The following is a 17,693-nucleotide window of genomic DNA, read 5'->3' as shown; positions in this document are numbered from 1 at the left end:
CAAGCTCTCAACATGTCCTCCAGAATCTGATTGACTCTCTCAGTCTGCCCATCTGTCTGCGGATGAAAGGTTGTACTGAACTCTAGCCTGGTACCCAAAGTTTGGTGTAACTGATTCCAAAACTTCGAAGTAAACTGTATTCCTCTATCTGATACTATGGTCCTCGGAACTCCATGCAGACATACGATCCTGGTCATATATATCTTGGCCAACTTAGCGCTCGTATAAGTGGTTTTCACGGGGATAAAATGAGCCACCTTGGTCAAGCGATCAACTACAACCCAAATGGAGTCATATCCTGAATGAGTCCTGGGTAATCCGGTGATGAAATCCATGCCAAGCTTATCCCACTTCCATTCGGGTATCGGCAAAGGCTGAAATAATTCTGCTGGTTTCTGATGCTCTGCCTTAACTCTCTGACATACGCCGCATACTGCTACATACTCGGCGATATCCTTCTTCATGCCTGTCCACCAGAAACGTTCCTTCAAATCCAAATACATCTTGGTGTTGCCTGGGTGAATCGAGTAAGGCGAGTCATGAGCCTCCTGAAGTATTAATTTCTTGATCTCTGGGTCATTGGGCACATAGATGCGATCCTCAAACCATAAAGTTCCGTGTTCATCCTCACGAAAACCTTTGGCCTTTCCTTTACTCATCTTTTCTTTTATCTCTGCAATTTCCTTGCCAGTCTTCTGAGCTTCACTGATCTTTCCCAACAAAGTGGACTGAACTTCCAATGCTGCAACAAAACCTCTCGGAACTATCTCCAAGCGAAGTTCTCGGAGATCATCGGCTAACTCCTGAGGTAATCCTCCGGTTATGAGAGTATTGACATAACTCTTGCAGCTCAAAGCATCTGCCACAACATTGGCCTTTCCTGGGTGATAATGCAGTTTCATGTCATAATCCTTTATGAGCTCCAACCCTCTCCTCTGCCTGAGGTTCAACTCCTTCTGCGTGAAGATATACTTCAAACTCTTATGATCCGTGTAAACATCACAATGATTTTCGATAAGAAAATGCCTCCAGGTCTTGAGCGCATGCACTATGGAGGCTAACTCCAAATCATGCGTGGCATAATTCAACTCATGAGGTCTAAGCTGACGTGAGGCATAAGAAACAACTCTTCCTTCTTGCATAAGAACGCCTCCAAGTCCCTGGCGAGAAGCGTCGCAATATACTTGAAAGTCCTTGCGTATATTCGAAAGAATTAGCACTGGGGTTGTAACCAAACGTTTCTTCAACTCCTGAAAACTGGCCTCACACTCCTCGGTCCATTTAAACTGGGTGTCCTTCTTCATAACTCCATCATGGGCTTCGCGATCTTAGAAAAATTCTTGATAAACCTTCAGTAATATCCCGTGAGTCCAAGAAAACTACGTATCTCTCCCACTGAGGTGGGTGCCATCCATTCGGTGACGGATTGAACCTTGGAGGGGTCTACTGCTATACCTTGTCCTAATATAACATGTCCGAGGAATCCGACTTCCTTCAACCAAAACTCACATTTGCTGAACTTGGCATATAGCCGATGTTCCCTGAGCTTCTCGAGAACCAAGCGCAAATGTTCCTTGTGTTCTTCTTCATTCTTCGAGTACACCAATATATCATCAATGAACACCACAACAAACTTATCCAAGAACTCCATGAACACCTTATTCATCATACTCATAAAGTAGGCAGGGGCGTTAGTCAATCCAAAAGACATGACCGTGTACTCATATAGCCCATACCTTGTGGTAAAAGCTGTCTTAGGTATATCCTGTTCTCGGATCTTCAGCTGGTGATATCCTGATCGAAGATCGATCTTGGAGAAAACTTTAGCTCCCTGCAGCTGGTCAAACAAATCACTGATTGTCGGTAGAGGATATTTGTTCTTGATGGTCACCTCATTTAATGCTCGATAATCAACAACCATTCTCAAAGATCCATCCTTCTTCTCAACTAGAAGCACTGGGGCTCCCCACGGTGATGAACTTGGTCGAATATAACCTTTCTCCAATAACTCCTTAATCTGCTTCTTAATTTCCTCCAGATCATTTGCGGGCATCCGATACGGTCTCTTGGATATTGGTCCGGTGCCTGGCAACAGCTCGATCAAAAACTCAATGTCTCGGTCTGGTGGCATGCCTGGTAATTCCTCCGGGAGTACATCGGGATAATCCTTCACAGCTAGCACTTCCTCCTGAAGAACTCCTGAGAGTGAATTTACTTGAGTCCTCATTGGCGCATGCCTAGACACATACTTGATCCGTTTTCCCTCTGGGGTGGTGAGAAGAATTGACTTACTAGCACAATCGATGTTTCCCCCATACTTTGATAGCCAATGCATGCCTAGTATCACATCCAATCCTTGTGATTCCAGAATAATGAGGTCTGTGGGGAAAACATGCCTATCTATGGTCAACGGCAACTGAAAACATCCCTGGCTAGCCATATACTCCGCTCCTGGTGAGCTTACTAACATAGGTGTCTTAAGGGCTACGGTTGGCAACTTAAACTTTTCCACAAATCCCCTTGATATGTATGAATACGATGCACCAGTGTCAAAAAGAACAAGAGCTGTAAATGACTTAATCAAAAACTTACCCATAACTGCATCAGGCTGCTCGTAAACTTCGTCCACGTTGACATGATTCACCTGTCCCCTGGTGAAAGGGTCGGGATTGTTTCTAGAGCTTCCATTTCCATTACCATTCTTCGCCTCAGGGCAGTCATTGGCGTAGTGTCCAGTATTCCTGCACTTGTAACAAGTAATGTGACTCAGATCCTTCTTGGCGGGGGTTGCTGGGTTGGAACGGCTCTCACTGTTGTTTCCACCACTCCCATTACCATTCTTTGGGCCACTATGGCTGTGTGAATTTCCTCCATTGTGAGAATGGCCTCCATGGTTATGTCCTCCATGGGTATGAGTGTGTCCTCCCGAGTACGGGGAATAGAAGGGCTTCTGCTGAGCTCCAGAGTTGTACTTTCCCTGTCCATACTTCCACTTGCGGTTCTCTATCTGCTGCTGCTTGCCTTCAATCATGAGGGCCCTGTCTACTAGCTCCTGGTAGTTGGTGAATGTTGCCACCATCAACTGCATACTCAGCTCGTCATTCAGTCCTTCAAGAAACTTCTCCTGCTTTGCGGCATCTGTGGCCACATCATCCAGGGCGTAGCGTGATAACTTGCTGAACTCATCCACGTACTGCGCCACAGTACGATTCCACTGGCGTAAGTTGTGGAACTCACGCTTCTTCATACTCATAGCTCCAGCTGAGACATGTGCGGTGCGGAAGGCCTGCTGAAACTAGTCCCAAGTAACATTGGCCACGGGGAAGGTGGTGGTGTAGTTCTCCCACCATGAGGCTGCGGGTCCATCAAGCTGATGTGTGGCAAAGCGCACCTTCTCCGCATCCGTGCATCCAGCAGTTGTTAGCTCTCTTCCGACCTTGCGGAGCCAATCATCAGCAACAATCGGCTCGGTGCTGCTAGAGAACACCGGCGGATTCAACCTTAGGAAATGGGCTAGGTTGTCCACTGGGGGTGGTGGCGGTGGGTTGTTGTTGTTGCTGCTGTTGTTGTTGTTGTTGCCTTGGTTCTGGACGAGCAACTGCATCAAGGCATTCTGCTGTTGGATCAACTGGGTGAGCTCCGGTGGGAAAGTGAATCTGGGGTCACGTCTCAGCGGCATCTGATAGATTAGCGGGGTGAGAACATAATAGGATAGGTTCTAAAGAGAGATTTCACTACCCATATGCACATGAGACAAAACATATTCAATCCACATCACTCAATTCAAACAATATTCATACAATCGATCTAAGCTACTATTACAAGATCTCGTGAACGATTTCTAACTACTTAGAAGGATTCTAATAGTAATATGGTGGTCGACTAGAAATTCTGATCGGTCGAAGACTCCAGCTTCGTATTCAAAATCATCGCTGTCCTCATCATCTCTATCTTCTTCTTCATCACTGTCGGTGTCATCTAGTATGATGTAGTCTTCAGAACGGATGTCCACTTCAGGTTCCGGTTTCACCACAGATATTCCTATCTTCTTCCTCAGGTCTTCATTCTGCTCCAGTAGCACGGCAGTTTCCTCTTCGTATCCATCGCGAGTTGCCTTGAGTTCCTCTTCTAGCTCCATATTCCGGGTCATCACCTTCTTGGTATCTATCATGTTAGCGCACATCTGACTCTCATATCGACGAATGTGCTGGTTCATCTCCTGTATGGAGGCTGCAATAGATCCATCCTTCCTGGTGCAAATCATCTCCCATTGCTCATCTCGGCGTCCGCATATCTGATAGACGGTGTCTTTAAGATCCTTGTTGTACACCTCGCCTATGCGTCCAATGGTGATGTGGGCGGCCATGCTCTTTCCTAAGCTCTAGGTTGGTGCATCAAAGGAAAACTCGATGGGCTCGGTAATTGGTGCAAAAGTCCTCCCAAGAACACGAACTTGAATTGTCCAGCGCTCCTCTTCTGGTAGAGTTGCAGTGAAGGTTCCAGTGAAGCTTGGTATGCCGATGTTTAGGTATTTAGTGACTTCCTTCAAGTGTCGTCCGAAAGGGGTGTCGTCATCCGGCTGAATGAACTTGTTCCTGGGGTCCGACATCTATAGAGTAGAAATTGAGAAGAATTAGAATTGAGTAGAGAAGAGTATCCTATGGCTTTTCCTAGTGGTCGCGTCCTACAGTCAGCATGTGCTCTGATACCATCTTGTAGCGACCCGATCCCAATGGACCGAAGTCTTTGTGCTTAAGTGTCATCCCTGGATCGATATGCTGACACACACAGTACTCGAGGAATTATAACAGAGTTCAATCACACAATTATTACATCGAGGTCCTCATACAGAGTAATAATTACAATAATATGGCTGAAGGCCATCTAATAAAATAACTAAGCTTCAAAGATAAATGAGTCCATCCAACTCCACGGCAAAACTGAGTGCAAGACAACGACCTATCACACCTTAATCCTCGTCTGAAAATTCTGCAACATGAGGCGCTGCAGCCGTGTAGGTCAGCACATGGAATATGCTGGCAAGATCACACTATAGAGCAATGTTGAAAAATAGCTATCACTACATGCATATTTGGCTGGTGGAGGCTCTATGTTTAACATTTGCATAAAGCTAATTTTTTCCTACAACAAAGGAATAAATTTTATTTACTACCAAGTTTATGCCATTATTGAGAAGGTAACCCAACTCAATCCCAAAATTATCAAGTAACAATAATAATACTAATAACCCAACAAATTTATTAAGTAAAGTGATGAGATCAACTATTAACTCAAATACCAGATACTCAAAATGTCCATAGATGGGGACACGGCTAATCATGATTAGTTTGTACACTCTGCAGAGGTTTGCGCACTTTTCCCCACAAGACTCGACCGCATCCATGATCGAAAGATCGAGAAGTAGTCTTTCTGAAGAGGCCCCCTTAACCGATAGATAGGCCGGTACACCTACAATTCCCCTACATTTGCTAGCCCATCATGGAAAGGTTTCCCACAACTTACTCAACTATGCCAGAGCCCATAATGGCTTGTGGCTGCACACACAAGTTTCTGAGCATGAATTATCTTATGATCCCTTTGAGCCTGGGTGGCATTCCATAGGATGATCACACGGGTACCCCGGGATCTCCTAGGACAACACTGGATTCCCCAAGTGCCCACAACCAATCAACCCAGATGTGTATTAAAGTAGCCACCTTAAGTTTCCCTTAGTTATTCTCTCTCACAACTTGCATGATTCTCACATACCAATCCCTGTCTACTAGCATGACTAAGCACTATGAGCATAACGTATATTCCCGGGGTGATCAAAGGTATTAGGTTCCTACCTCATCAACTACATAGCAATAACCACATGTTCCCAATCCTACTTGTCGGGGGGATGAACCCCAGGCAGGCAACGGAACCCGGATCCTTTTCAAAAACAACGGGGCCATCATCGCCCCTCAAGCCGGCTCGTGCCTGGCTGGGTTGCCCAACCTGGCCAACCCCTCGACCCGGCCAAACTCTCCAACCCGGCCGGACTCCTCCACTCGGCCGCAACAACCAGCTCAAGACAGCCGAACCCGGCACATCAAGACTTCTCCAACAAGCCAGCTCCACCCTTGGCGCGTTCCTCAACCCGGCCACGGGTCAGCTCCCGTCCTGTCCCAGCCGTACGATGGGACGAGTCTCCACCTACCGATGACCGAGGCAACAATGCCCCGCCCATGCCTCTGGTCAGCCGGGGCGTGGCAATAGTGCCCCACCTACCCGCTGACCAGGGCCGGCGTGGCAACAGTGCAACCATCATCACTGATGATGCCAGCAAGCGGCGACCTGACGGAGCGCCACTGTAGCTAACTCAACCTGGCCACTCCCTGACGATCGACAAGATGGCCAACAGTGCCCCCATAACCGGCGGGCCTCGCGCCCGGAGAACCCGGCGAGCCCTGACCCCCGGCAGGTCCCAGCGCGAGCTTCCCCGACAATAACAACCCGGCCCCACGACCTTGTAACATTACCATTGTACCCCTGGGGGTTGACCTATAAAACCCCCCAGGAGCCCTCATGCATACGGGCGAACACCAAAGATCGGATCATTAGCAACACACACACATCACAAGGAGAAGCAGCCTGAGCCTTGGTCTGTCTTCCTCCTTCCTCCATACAGCTCAAGGAGCAACCCTGTACTGATAGATATCAACTACACTCGGCAGGACTAGGGGTGTTATCTCTCCGGAGAGCCCCGAACCTGGGTATGTCTTGCGTCCCGCGTTCGCTCATGCCGACCTTGCCTCTAGAGCCCACCAATGCCCTCGAGTCTCCTCCTATCTTTAGCCATCCCTTGGCATCTGCCGTGCGCCCACCATGATAGTTGGCGCCCATCATGGGGAAGCTCAAGGTCCTGGCCGGGAGCACGCTTCAGACGGTGCTCCTCTCCGACTCCGACGAGCCCGTCACACTGGCGGATGACGTCATCGATGCACTCGCCGCCTCCTTCGCCGCGCTGCGCATCTTCGATGCGCCTACGGCCAACGAGTACCCAAGTAAGGTACTTGATTTTTCTGACTCCCCCCTTTCCATCGGCGGCAGCGGTCCCACCGGGGCAATGGACCTCTGCGTGGAGGTCTTCGTCACCGGCACCGGCGCCTCTAACTCGTCCAGCGCGGCGAGAAGGGCTGCTGAAGCCAAGGCCGCAGCAGAACGGGCCGCCCCGCCCAACCCGCTGCGCGCCATGATGCAGAGCCTTCGCGTCCCCATTGGCACCGACATCAACGCCTCCAACATCACCGAGGCCCGGACTTCGCTCGACGAGGATCGCCAGCGCCTGCTGGACCTCACCGAGACGCTCGCCGCCACGCAGCGCCGCCTCGACACCGCTCAGCTGGAGCACGACGCCGCCTATGGCTTCACGCCTGCCGCGGCCGAGCCAAGCCGGGTCACCGACGTGCGAGCCCGGGGTGGCGAGATCAGTCGCGCCTTCGGCGCCATCCCGCCCGTCTACGAGACTCCCGTGAAGAACATGCGCGCCGCCCGGGCGGCTGCAGTCGGCCTGGATCAGCTCGCGGGTGAGGAGCTGCAGGAGTGCCTCGAGCGAGTGAACGACCTCCTCGACACGGACAACACGCAGCAGGACCGCCTCAACCAACTCGCCAAGCCGGCCGGATCTGGCTCCGCCTGGGCGGAACCCGACCCGGCGACCACCAGAACACGGCGTCTTCACCGCCCGGCGAGGCGCACTCCGGACGCACCCGGACCCGGCGCAACCCTGCCCCGACGACTGCCGGCGGCTTCGGCGACGACCAGCCTTGGAGGACCGATGCCGGCTCGACCCTCTGCTCCAACCCGGCCGACGTCCGACTGCGGTCGACCCGGCCCCCCGCGGCGCGGTCGCCGACCGGCTGGGCCCGCATGCATCGACGACACCGACGCCCGCCACCGCCTCGACCGACTCGCCCTCTCCCAGGAGCTGGAGGAGAGCGGCCCCGCCGGGCCGGCATGCTTCGGACCACGCATCCAGGATGAGCCCTTTACTAAAGGGTTCATGCTCCCCCGCGACACCCCCAAGTATAACGGCACCGTGAAGCCGGAGGACTGGCTCACTGACTAAACCACCGCCATCGGCATCGCCGGCGGCAACCACCATCTCGCCGTGCGCTACGCGCCGCTCATGCTCCAGGGATCGGCCCGCACGTGGTTGAATAGTCTGCCGGTGGGCAGCATTAATGCATGGGTCGATTTCAAGCAAGCCTTCGTGCGCAACTTCACCGGGACTTACCAGCGACCCGGCCGTCCCAGCCAGCTCGCCATGTGCGTGCAGGGGCCGGCGGAAACCGGCCGAGAGTACCTCACACGCTGGACCGAGCTCCGGAACAGCTGCGAGGGCGTCCACGAAGTCCAAGCAATCCAGTACTTCATCAACGGATGCCGGGATGGCACCCTCCTCAAGCAAAGCTCTTACGCTCCGAGTCGGCCACCATGGCCGCGCTCATGGTGATGGTGGACAAGTACGCCAATGCCGACTCTGCCATGAAGATCCAGGTGGCGCTGGATGAAGCCGGCAAAGCAAAGCCGGTTCCCCCTCCGAATCCGGCCGGCGAAGGAAGCCGGCAGCAGCACAACCAGCAGAACAACAAGCGCAAGGCCGATCAGCCGGCCTAGCGCTACGACAACCGGCTCGTCACGGCGGCCGAGCAGGAGCCCGCGACCGACCAGACCGGCAAGACGACGTGGCAACCCACCATGAGCTTCGAGGAGATGCTCGATGCCCCCTGCAAGCACCACAGCGGCGCAAGGCCGTCCATGCACACGCTTTGGCAGTGCGCCATCACCAAGTGCCTCATGAGGGGCGACATCCCGCCTCCTCCGGCCCCAGCTCCGGGAGCGGGGCAGCCGCCTCTGCCTCCACCGCCGCCTCCGGCTGGCGGCGCGATGCGCGACGACGTCTACCCGGCCCAGAACACGACCTACATCGTCTTCACCAGCCTCGGCGACGACAAACGCAGCGAGCGCCTCCTTCGGCAGGAGGTGAACACCGTCATCCCGGCCAAGCCGGAATACAAGCACTGGTCGGAGCGCCCGGTCACCTGGACTCGGGAGGACCACCCGACCGTCATGCCAAACCCGGGTGGTGACGCCCTCGTCCTCAACCCCACCATCATCGCACCTCGGCGCACGTGCAAGTTCTCTCGGGTTCTCATCGACGGCGGCAGCAGCATCAACATCCTCTACCGTGACACCATGACCAAGCTCGGCCTCGAGGCCAAAGACCTGGAGCCGACCCAGACGATCTTCCACGACATCGTTCCTGGCCTCTCCTTCTCTCCGATCGAGCGGATCCGGCTCGACGTCCTGTTCGGCGACAGCAACCACTTCCGACGCGAGCCGATCTGGTTCGACGTGGTGGACCTGTCCAGCGCATATCACGCGCAGCTGGGCCGGCCCGTGCTCGCCAGGTTCATGGCGGTCCCCCACTACGCCTGCCTGAAGATGAAGCTGCCGGGTCCGAAGGGCCTCATTACCGTCACCGGCGACTACCGCAAGTCCCTGGAGTGCGCCCGAGATGGCGCCAAACTGGCCGAGTCACTGGTCATAGCCGAGGAGCGGTGCCAGCTCGACTGGATCGTCGCCCTGGCCAACGAGACGCCGGCCGTGCCGATCTCGGCCGAAGAGCCGGCCAACGAGACCTCGTTCAAACCCTCCAAGGAGAGCAAGAAAGTGAAGCTAAACCCGGAAGACCCCAGCTGCAGCAAGTACGTTGTCGTAGGCACCCGCCTCGACAGCAAATAGGAAGGCGAGCTCGTCGACTTCCTCCGTGAAAATCGGGATATTTTTGCATGGACCCCAAGGACATGCCGAGTGTCCCGAGGAAGTACGCCGAGCACAAACTCCACGTCCGCAAAGACGCCAAGCCTGTCCGACAACCCCTACGATGTTTCTCCGAAGAGAAGACAAGAACCATCGGTGAAGAGGTCGCCAAGCTTTTGGCGGCCGGCTTCATCATGGAAGTGTTTCACCCCGAGTGGCTGGCCAACCCAGTCCTCGTTCTGAAGAAGAACAAGACCTGGAGCATGTGTATCGACTACACCAGCCTGAACAAGGCCTGCCCCAAGGATCCGTTCGCCCTCCCACGGATCAACCAAGTCATCGACTGCACTACCGAGTGTGAGCTCCTGTCCTTCCTGGATGCTTACTCCGGCTATCATCAGATCAAGCTGGACCCGGCCGATGCCTGATACGTCTCCAACATATCTATAATTTATGAAGTATCCATGCTGTTATATTATCTATCTGGGATGTTTAATGGGCTTTATTATACACTTTTATATGATTTTTGGGACTAACCTATTAACCTAGAGCCCAGTTCCAGTTTTTGTTTTCCCCTTGTTTTAGAGTATCCCAGAAAAGGAAAACCAAACGGAGTCCAATTGACGTGCAACTTGACGGAGACCATTTTTGGACCAGAAGAAGCCCACGGAGTACCGGAAGTAGGCCAGAAGAGTCCCAGGCTGCCCACGAGGGTGGGGGCGCGCCCCCCTGCCTCGTGGACAGCCCGGAAACCCCCCCGACGTGAAATCAACGCCAACACCTCTCATATATACCCAAACTTCCAGAAAGAAACCTAGATCGGAAGTTCCGCCACCGCAAGCCTCTGTAGCCATGAGAAATCAATCTAGGCCCTCTCTGGCACCCTGCCGGAGGGGGCCATCATCACCGGTGGCCATGGAGAGGATCTCGGAGGGGCCATCATCGCTGTGAAGGCCAAGGACCAGAGGAGAACCTTTCCCCATCTAGGGGGGAGGCCATGGAGGAGGAAGCACAAGGGGGAGAACCTCTCCTCCTCTCTTGCGGTGGCGCCGGAGTGCCATCGGGAGGGGAATCATCGCCACTATGATCGTCTTCATCAACATCACCATCATCATCACCATCCTCATCTCTTTTACGCGGTCCACTCTCCCGCACCCCGTTGTAATCCCTACTTGAACATGGTGCTTTATGCCACATATTATGATCCAATGATGTGTTGCCATCTTATGATGTGTTGAGTAGATATCTTTTGTCCTTGGGTTGATTGATGATCTAGATTGGTACGAGTTGTATGTTTTATTTTGGTGCTGTCCTATGGTGCCCTCCATGTCGCACAAGCGTGAGGGATTCCCGCTGTAGGGTGTTGCAATACGTTCATGATTCGCTTATAGTGGGTTGCTGAGTGACTGAAACACAAACCCAAGTAAGGGGGTTGTTGCGTATGGGAATAAAGAGGACTTGATGCTTTAATGCTATGGTTGGGTTTTACCTTAATGATCTTTAGTAGTTGCGGATGCTTGCTAGAGTTCCAATCATAAGTGCATATGATCCATGTAGAGAAAGTATGTTAGCTTATGCCTCTCGCTCATATGAAATTGCAATGACGACTATCGGTCTTGTTAACGATTGCCTAGGACAATTCCGCACACCGATCCATCATTATTCCACACTCGCTATTTATAATATTTAATAATATATTCTAACTTTATGATAACGGCACCTACTTTTATATTTTAGCTCTCCGATATCATGCAAAGTTATCCTCTTCATACCCACAACGTAGTTTTATTTCGCGTTTCTAGTTGGAAGCAAACGTTTGGTGTACGTAGAGTCGTATCAGTGGCAGATAGGACTTGAGAGAATATTGATCTTACCTTTAGCTCCTTGTGGGTTCGACACTCCATACTTATCACTTCCACCTTTGGTAATTGCTACGATGATTCCCTGCACTTGGGGATTATCAAGCTCTTTTCTGGCGCCGTTGCCGGGGAGCAATAGCGTGGGGTTGATATTCTCGTGTGTGCTTGTTTGCTTTCTTCACTAAGTAGATTTTGTTTTTCCTTTTTGTTTCTGTTTAGTTGTGGGTGAAACATACAATTTTTTTTTAAAGAATGAAAATACAAAAAAAATTACTTGCCTTTCATGCCTAAAAAGTTTTTCAAAAAGAGAAGTGGTTGGAAAGTTATGCATTGAAGAAGTGAGGGTCGACCTTGAGCACTTGTGTTCATGCTCACGGAAACAATGTAGAATTTTTCATGGAAGTTTCTCTGTAAATAATTATCCCCTTGTATATATCCATTGTATTATAAAAATAATGTGCCAAGCTTTGGTTTTAGGATGATTAGATTGCTTGTTTACTATGTGCAGAACAAAAACAGAAACTTTGGCTGTAGTGCATGAATTTACATTTTTTTACTGGAAGGTCAAATGGCTCTGAAACTTTTTGCACATTACTTCTGTAAAAATTGTTCAAATTTTCATATTTATTTCATAATTTTAGGAGTTACATAAGTTTACCAAACTTCCAGATTACTACAGACTGTTCTGTTTTTAACAGATTCTGTTTTGCGTGTGTTGTTTGCTTATTTTGATGAATCTATGGCTAGTATCGGGGGGTATGAACCATAGAGAAGTTGGAATACAGTAGGTTTAACACCAATATAAATAAATAATGAGTTCATTACAGTACCTAAAGGTAGCGATTTGCTTTATTGCACTAACGGATCTCACAAGTTTTTGTGAAAGTTTTGTGTGGATGAAGTGTCCGAAGGTCGAGGAGCTATCAATATGAGAAGAATAAAGAGAGGCAAGAGTTCAAGCTTGGGGATGCCCAAGGCACCCCAAACAAATATTCCACGGATACTCAAGCATCTAAGCTTGGGGATGCCCCGGTTGGCATCCCATCTTTCTTCTTCAACAATTATCGGTATACCTCGGTTTTTGTTTTGTTCACATGATTTGTGTCCTTTGTGTTTTTGGTTTTCCTTTAAGAACCATGATAGCATGAGATGCCCCTTCATCAATTTATAGAATACTTCATGTGCTTCACTTATATCTTTTAAGTACGATCTTATAGAATTACTCTTTGTGCTTCATTTAATCTTTTGAGTATGGTTTTATAGAATGCTTCGTGTGCTTCACTTATACATTTTGGGCTTGGATATTGGTTAGTCTATATTAATTGTAGAATGCCCCATGAACTTCACTTATATCTTTTGCAGTATGAATACTACTATCATTTAAAGTGGGTTTGGAAGAGTGTCAACTTTAGGAATTAGTGATCCCACTATTTTGGAGGTGTTGAATCTTAGTGTGATATTTATGAAAGTGGATTTGGAAGAGTGTCAACTTTAGCTAGTAATGATTCCACTATTTCGGAAGAGGTTCCAATTGAGTATGAGAACAAAGTTTCTATCCATGATGCTACTAAAAATTATTATGAGGGAGGAATATATGCTTGTAGGAGTTGCAATAATATCAAGTTTCCTCTCTATGTGCTTAAAGTTTTAAAGTCATACTTGTTTTGCCCTCCTATGCTAGTTGATTCTTGTTCCTATAAATTGTGTGCTCACAAAATCCCTAGGCATAGGAAGTGGGTTAGATTTAAATGTGCTAGTCATATTCTTCATGATGCTCTCTTTGTATTTCAATTCTTTTCTTTAATGCGAGCATCATTGAAATCATCATGCCTAGCTAAAAGGCATTAAAGAAAAGCGCTTGTTGGGAGACAACCCAATATTTACCCTTACTGTTTTTGTGTGTTTACATGATTAATCTACTGTAGTAATCATGTTTTATAGTTTTTGTTTCAATAAAGTGCCAAGTAATACCTTTGGGAAGACTTGGGTGAAAGTTAATGTGATCTTGCTGTAAAAAACAGAAGCTTTGCGCTCACGAGAATAGATGTCATTTTTTACAGAAGAGTTCTTTTGAGTTGATTCTTTTTGCATAAGATTAATATACAAATTCCTCACGTCCAAAAATTTATTTCATAATTTTTGGATTAGCATAAGTATGGTTTATGTTCAGATCATTACAGACTGTTCTGTTTCTGACAGATTCTGTTTTCATTGCATAGTTTGCATGTTTTCTAGTTTCTATGGCTTATATTCCTCAATATAAATTGTAGAAATGATAAGGTACAGTAGGGATTGTGTGAGAACAATTATTAACCTTGTCTTTGACAGTACCAAAGTGAATGGTTTGCTCTTTATCATACTAACCTATCTCACGAAGTTACGTTAAGTTTTGTGTGATTGAAGGTTTCAAGCTTTGGGTGAGATATCGATATGAGGAGAATAAGGAGTGGAAAGACCCTAAGCTTGGGGATGCCCAAGGCACCCCAAGGTAATATTCAAGGAAGACTCAAGCGCCTAAGCTTGGGGATGCCCCGGAAGGCATCCCCTCTTTCGTCTTCAAAACTATCGGTATACCTTACTCGGAGCTATATTTTTATTCGTCACATGATATGTGTTTTGCTTGGAGCGTATTTTCAATTTTACTTGCTGTTTGAATAAAATCATTGGATCTGAAATATTGAATGAAAAAGAATCCTCCCATGGCTAGTTAATTATTTCACTACTCAGTGTTCTTCACTCATATCTTTTGGAGTAGTTTGTCATTTACTCATGTGCTTCATGTATATCCTATGAGTAAATGGTTGAATAAATTGAATGTCATAAATCTGAATTTATATATGTTTCATATGCTTATAACATGGGGAGTAATGACTTCACACATAATAAGTGTAGGTAGTAAACTTATTGAAAGTTAGCAAACGTAGAATTGGTCACTTGAACAATTCATGAAAGAATATTGAAGGAAGAGGGATTTCACATATAAATATACAATCTTGGACATCTTTTGTAATTGTGAGCACTCATTAAAATATGACATGCTAAAAGGTTGATGTTGGACAAGGAAGACAACGTAATGGGTTATGTTTTCTTATATCTGAAATAAAGTATATTGTCATGGATCGCCCAACACGTTGAGCTTGCCTTTCCCCCTCATGCTAGCCAAATTATTTGCACCAAGTAGAGATACTACTTGTGCTTCCAAATATCCTTAAACCAAGTTTTGCCATGAGAGTCCACCATACCTACCTATGGATTGAGTAAGATCCCTCAAGTAAGTTTCATCGGTGCAAGCAATAAAAAATGCCCTCTAAATATGTATGATTGACTAGTGTGGAGGAAATAAGCTTTATACAATCTTGTGATGTGGAAGAAATAAAAGCGACGAACTGCATAATAAAGGTCCATATCACAAGTGGCAATATAAAGTGACGTTCTTTCGCATTAAGATTTTGTGCATCCAACCCTGAAAGCGCATGGCAACCTCTGCTTCCCTCTGCGAAGGGCCTATCTTTTACTTTTATCTCTTAACCTTATGCAAGAGTCATGGTGATTTTCACCTTTCCTTTTTACATTTTATCCTTTGGCAAGCACCTTGTGTTGGAAAGATTCTGATATATATATCCAATTGGATGTAAGGCATCATGAACTATTATTGTTGACATTACCCTTGAGGTAAAAGGTTGGGAGGCGAATCTATAAGCCCCTATCTTTCTCTGTGTCTGATTAAAACTTTGAACCCATAAATATCGCGTGAGTGTTAGCAATTGTGAAAGACTAAATGATAGTTGAGTATGTGGAGTTTGCTAAATCAAAGCTCTGACATAGACACTTCCTAAAAATAAGATGAATTGTAATTGTTTGATGACTGATAACACGGTTTGTTAGTTTTCAAGAAAGTTTATGATCTATACTTTAACATGTGAATAGCTTGTTACTTGATCATGAAAAGATTTATGAGATGAGCAACTGTTATGACATATAATGATGCTAGAAAAGGTGATTAGAATTATCATTGATCAAACTTAAGCACTTGCTAGCATTCACACTTCATAAATTATTTCTTTTATCATTTACCTACTCGAGGACGAGCAGGAATTAAGCTTGCGGATGCTGATACGTCTCCAACGTACCTATAATTTATGAAGTATTCATGCTGTTATATTATCTATCTGGGATGTTTAATGGGCTTTATTATACACTTTTATATGATTTTTGGGACTAACCTATTAACCTAGAGCCCAGTGCCAGTTTCTGTTTTCCCCTTGTTTTAGAGTGTCGTAGAAAAGGAAAACCAAACGGAGTCCAATTAACGTGCAACTTGACGGAGATCATTTTTGGACCAGAAGAAACCCACGGAGTACCGGAAGTAGGCCAGAAGAGTCCTGGGCTGCCCACGAGGGTGGGGGGCGCGCCCACCCCCCTCGTGGACAGCCCGGAAACCCCCCTGACGTGAAATCAACGCCAACACCTCTCATATATACCCAAACTTCCAGAAAGAAACCTAGATCGGAAGTTCCGCCGCCGCAAGCCTCTATAGCCACGAGAAATCAATCTAGGCCCTCTCTGGCACCCTGCCGGAGGGGGCCATCATCATCGGTGGCCATGGAGGAGGATCTCGGAGGGGCCATCATCGCTATGAAGGCCAAGGACCAGAGGGAGAACCTTTCCCCATCTAGGGGGGAGGCCATGGAGGAGGAAGCACAAGGGGGAGAACGTCTCCTCCTCTCTTCCGGTGGCGCCGGAGTGCCATCGAGAGGGGAATCATCGCCACGGTGATCGTCTTCATCAACATCACCATCATCATCACCATCCTCATCTCTTTTACGCGGTCCACTCTCCCGCACCCCGCTGTAATCCCTACTTGAACATGGTGCTTTATGCGACATATTATGATCCAATGATGTGTTGCCATGATGTGTTGAGTAGATATCTTTTGTCCTTGGGTTGATTGATGATCTAGATTGGTACGAGTTGTATGTTTTATTTTGGTGCTGTCCTATGGTGCCCTCCGTGTCGTGCAAGCGTGAGGGATTCCCGCTGTAGGGTGTTGCAATACGTTCATGATTCGCTTATAGTGGGTTGGTGAGTGAGTGAAACACAAACCCAAGTAAGGGGGTTGTTGCGTATGGGAATAAAGAGGACTTGATGCTTTAATGCTATGGTTGGGTTTTACCTTAATGATCTTTAGTAGTTGCAGATGCTTGCTAGAGTTCCAATCATAAGTGCATATGATCCAAGAAGAGAGTATGTTAGCTTATGCCTCTCCCTCATATGAAATTGCAATGACGACTATCGGTCTTGTTAATGATTGCCTAGGACAATTCTGCACACCAATCCATCATTATTCCACACTCGCTATTTATAATATTTAGTAATATATTCTAACTTTATGATAACAGCACCTACTTTTATATTTTAGCTCTCCGATATCATGCAAAGTTATCTTCTTCATACCCACAACGTAGTTTTATTTCGCGTTTCTAGTTGGAAGCAAACGTTCGGTGTACGTAGAGTCGTATCAGTGGCAGATAGGACTTGAGAGAATATTGATCTTACCTTTAGCTCCTTGTGGGTTCGACACTCCATACTTATCACTTCCACCTTTGGGAAATTCTACGATGATTCCCTGCACTTGGTTATTATCAATGCCCTGAAGACGTCCTTCATCAAGCCCTTTGGGGCGTATTGCTACATCACCATGTCGTTCGGCCTGAAGAACGCTTGCGCCATCTTCCAGCGCTGCATGCAGAAATGCCTGCTGCCGCAACTCGGCCGCAATAGCCACGTCTATGTGGACGACATCATGGTGCAGACCAAGCAGCACCTCACGCTCCTCGACGACCTAAAGGAAACCTTCACCAACCTGCGCGAGTACAAGGTCAAGCTCAACCCGGTGAAGTGCGTTTTCGATGTCCCGGCCGGAAAGCTACTCGGCTTCCTCGTAACGGAGCGCGGCATTAAGGCAAACTGGGAGAAGATCAAGGCCATCGAGCGCATGCGCAAGCCGGCTCGGCTGCGCGATGT

The sequence above is a fragment of the Aegilops tauschii genome, chromosome 6 (assembly GCF_002575655.3).
Source record: "Aegilops tauschii subsp. strangulata cultivar AL8/78 chromosome 6, Aet v6.0, whole genome shotgun sequence".
NCBI lineage: Eukaryota > Viridiplantae > Streptophyta > Magnoliopsida > Poales > Poaceae > Aegilops > Aegilops tauschii.
The sequence above is the reverse complement of the archived record's forward strand: the minus strand, read 5'-3'. Positions refer to the sequence as shown.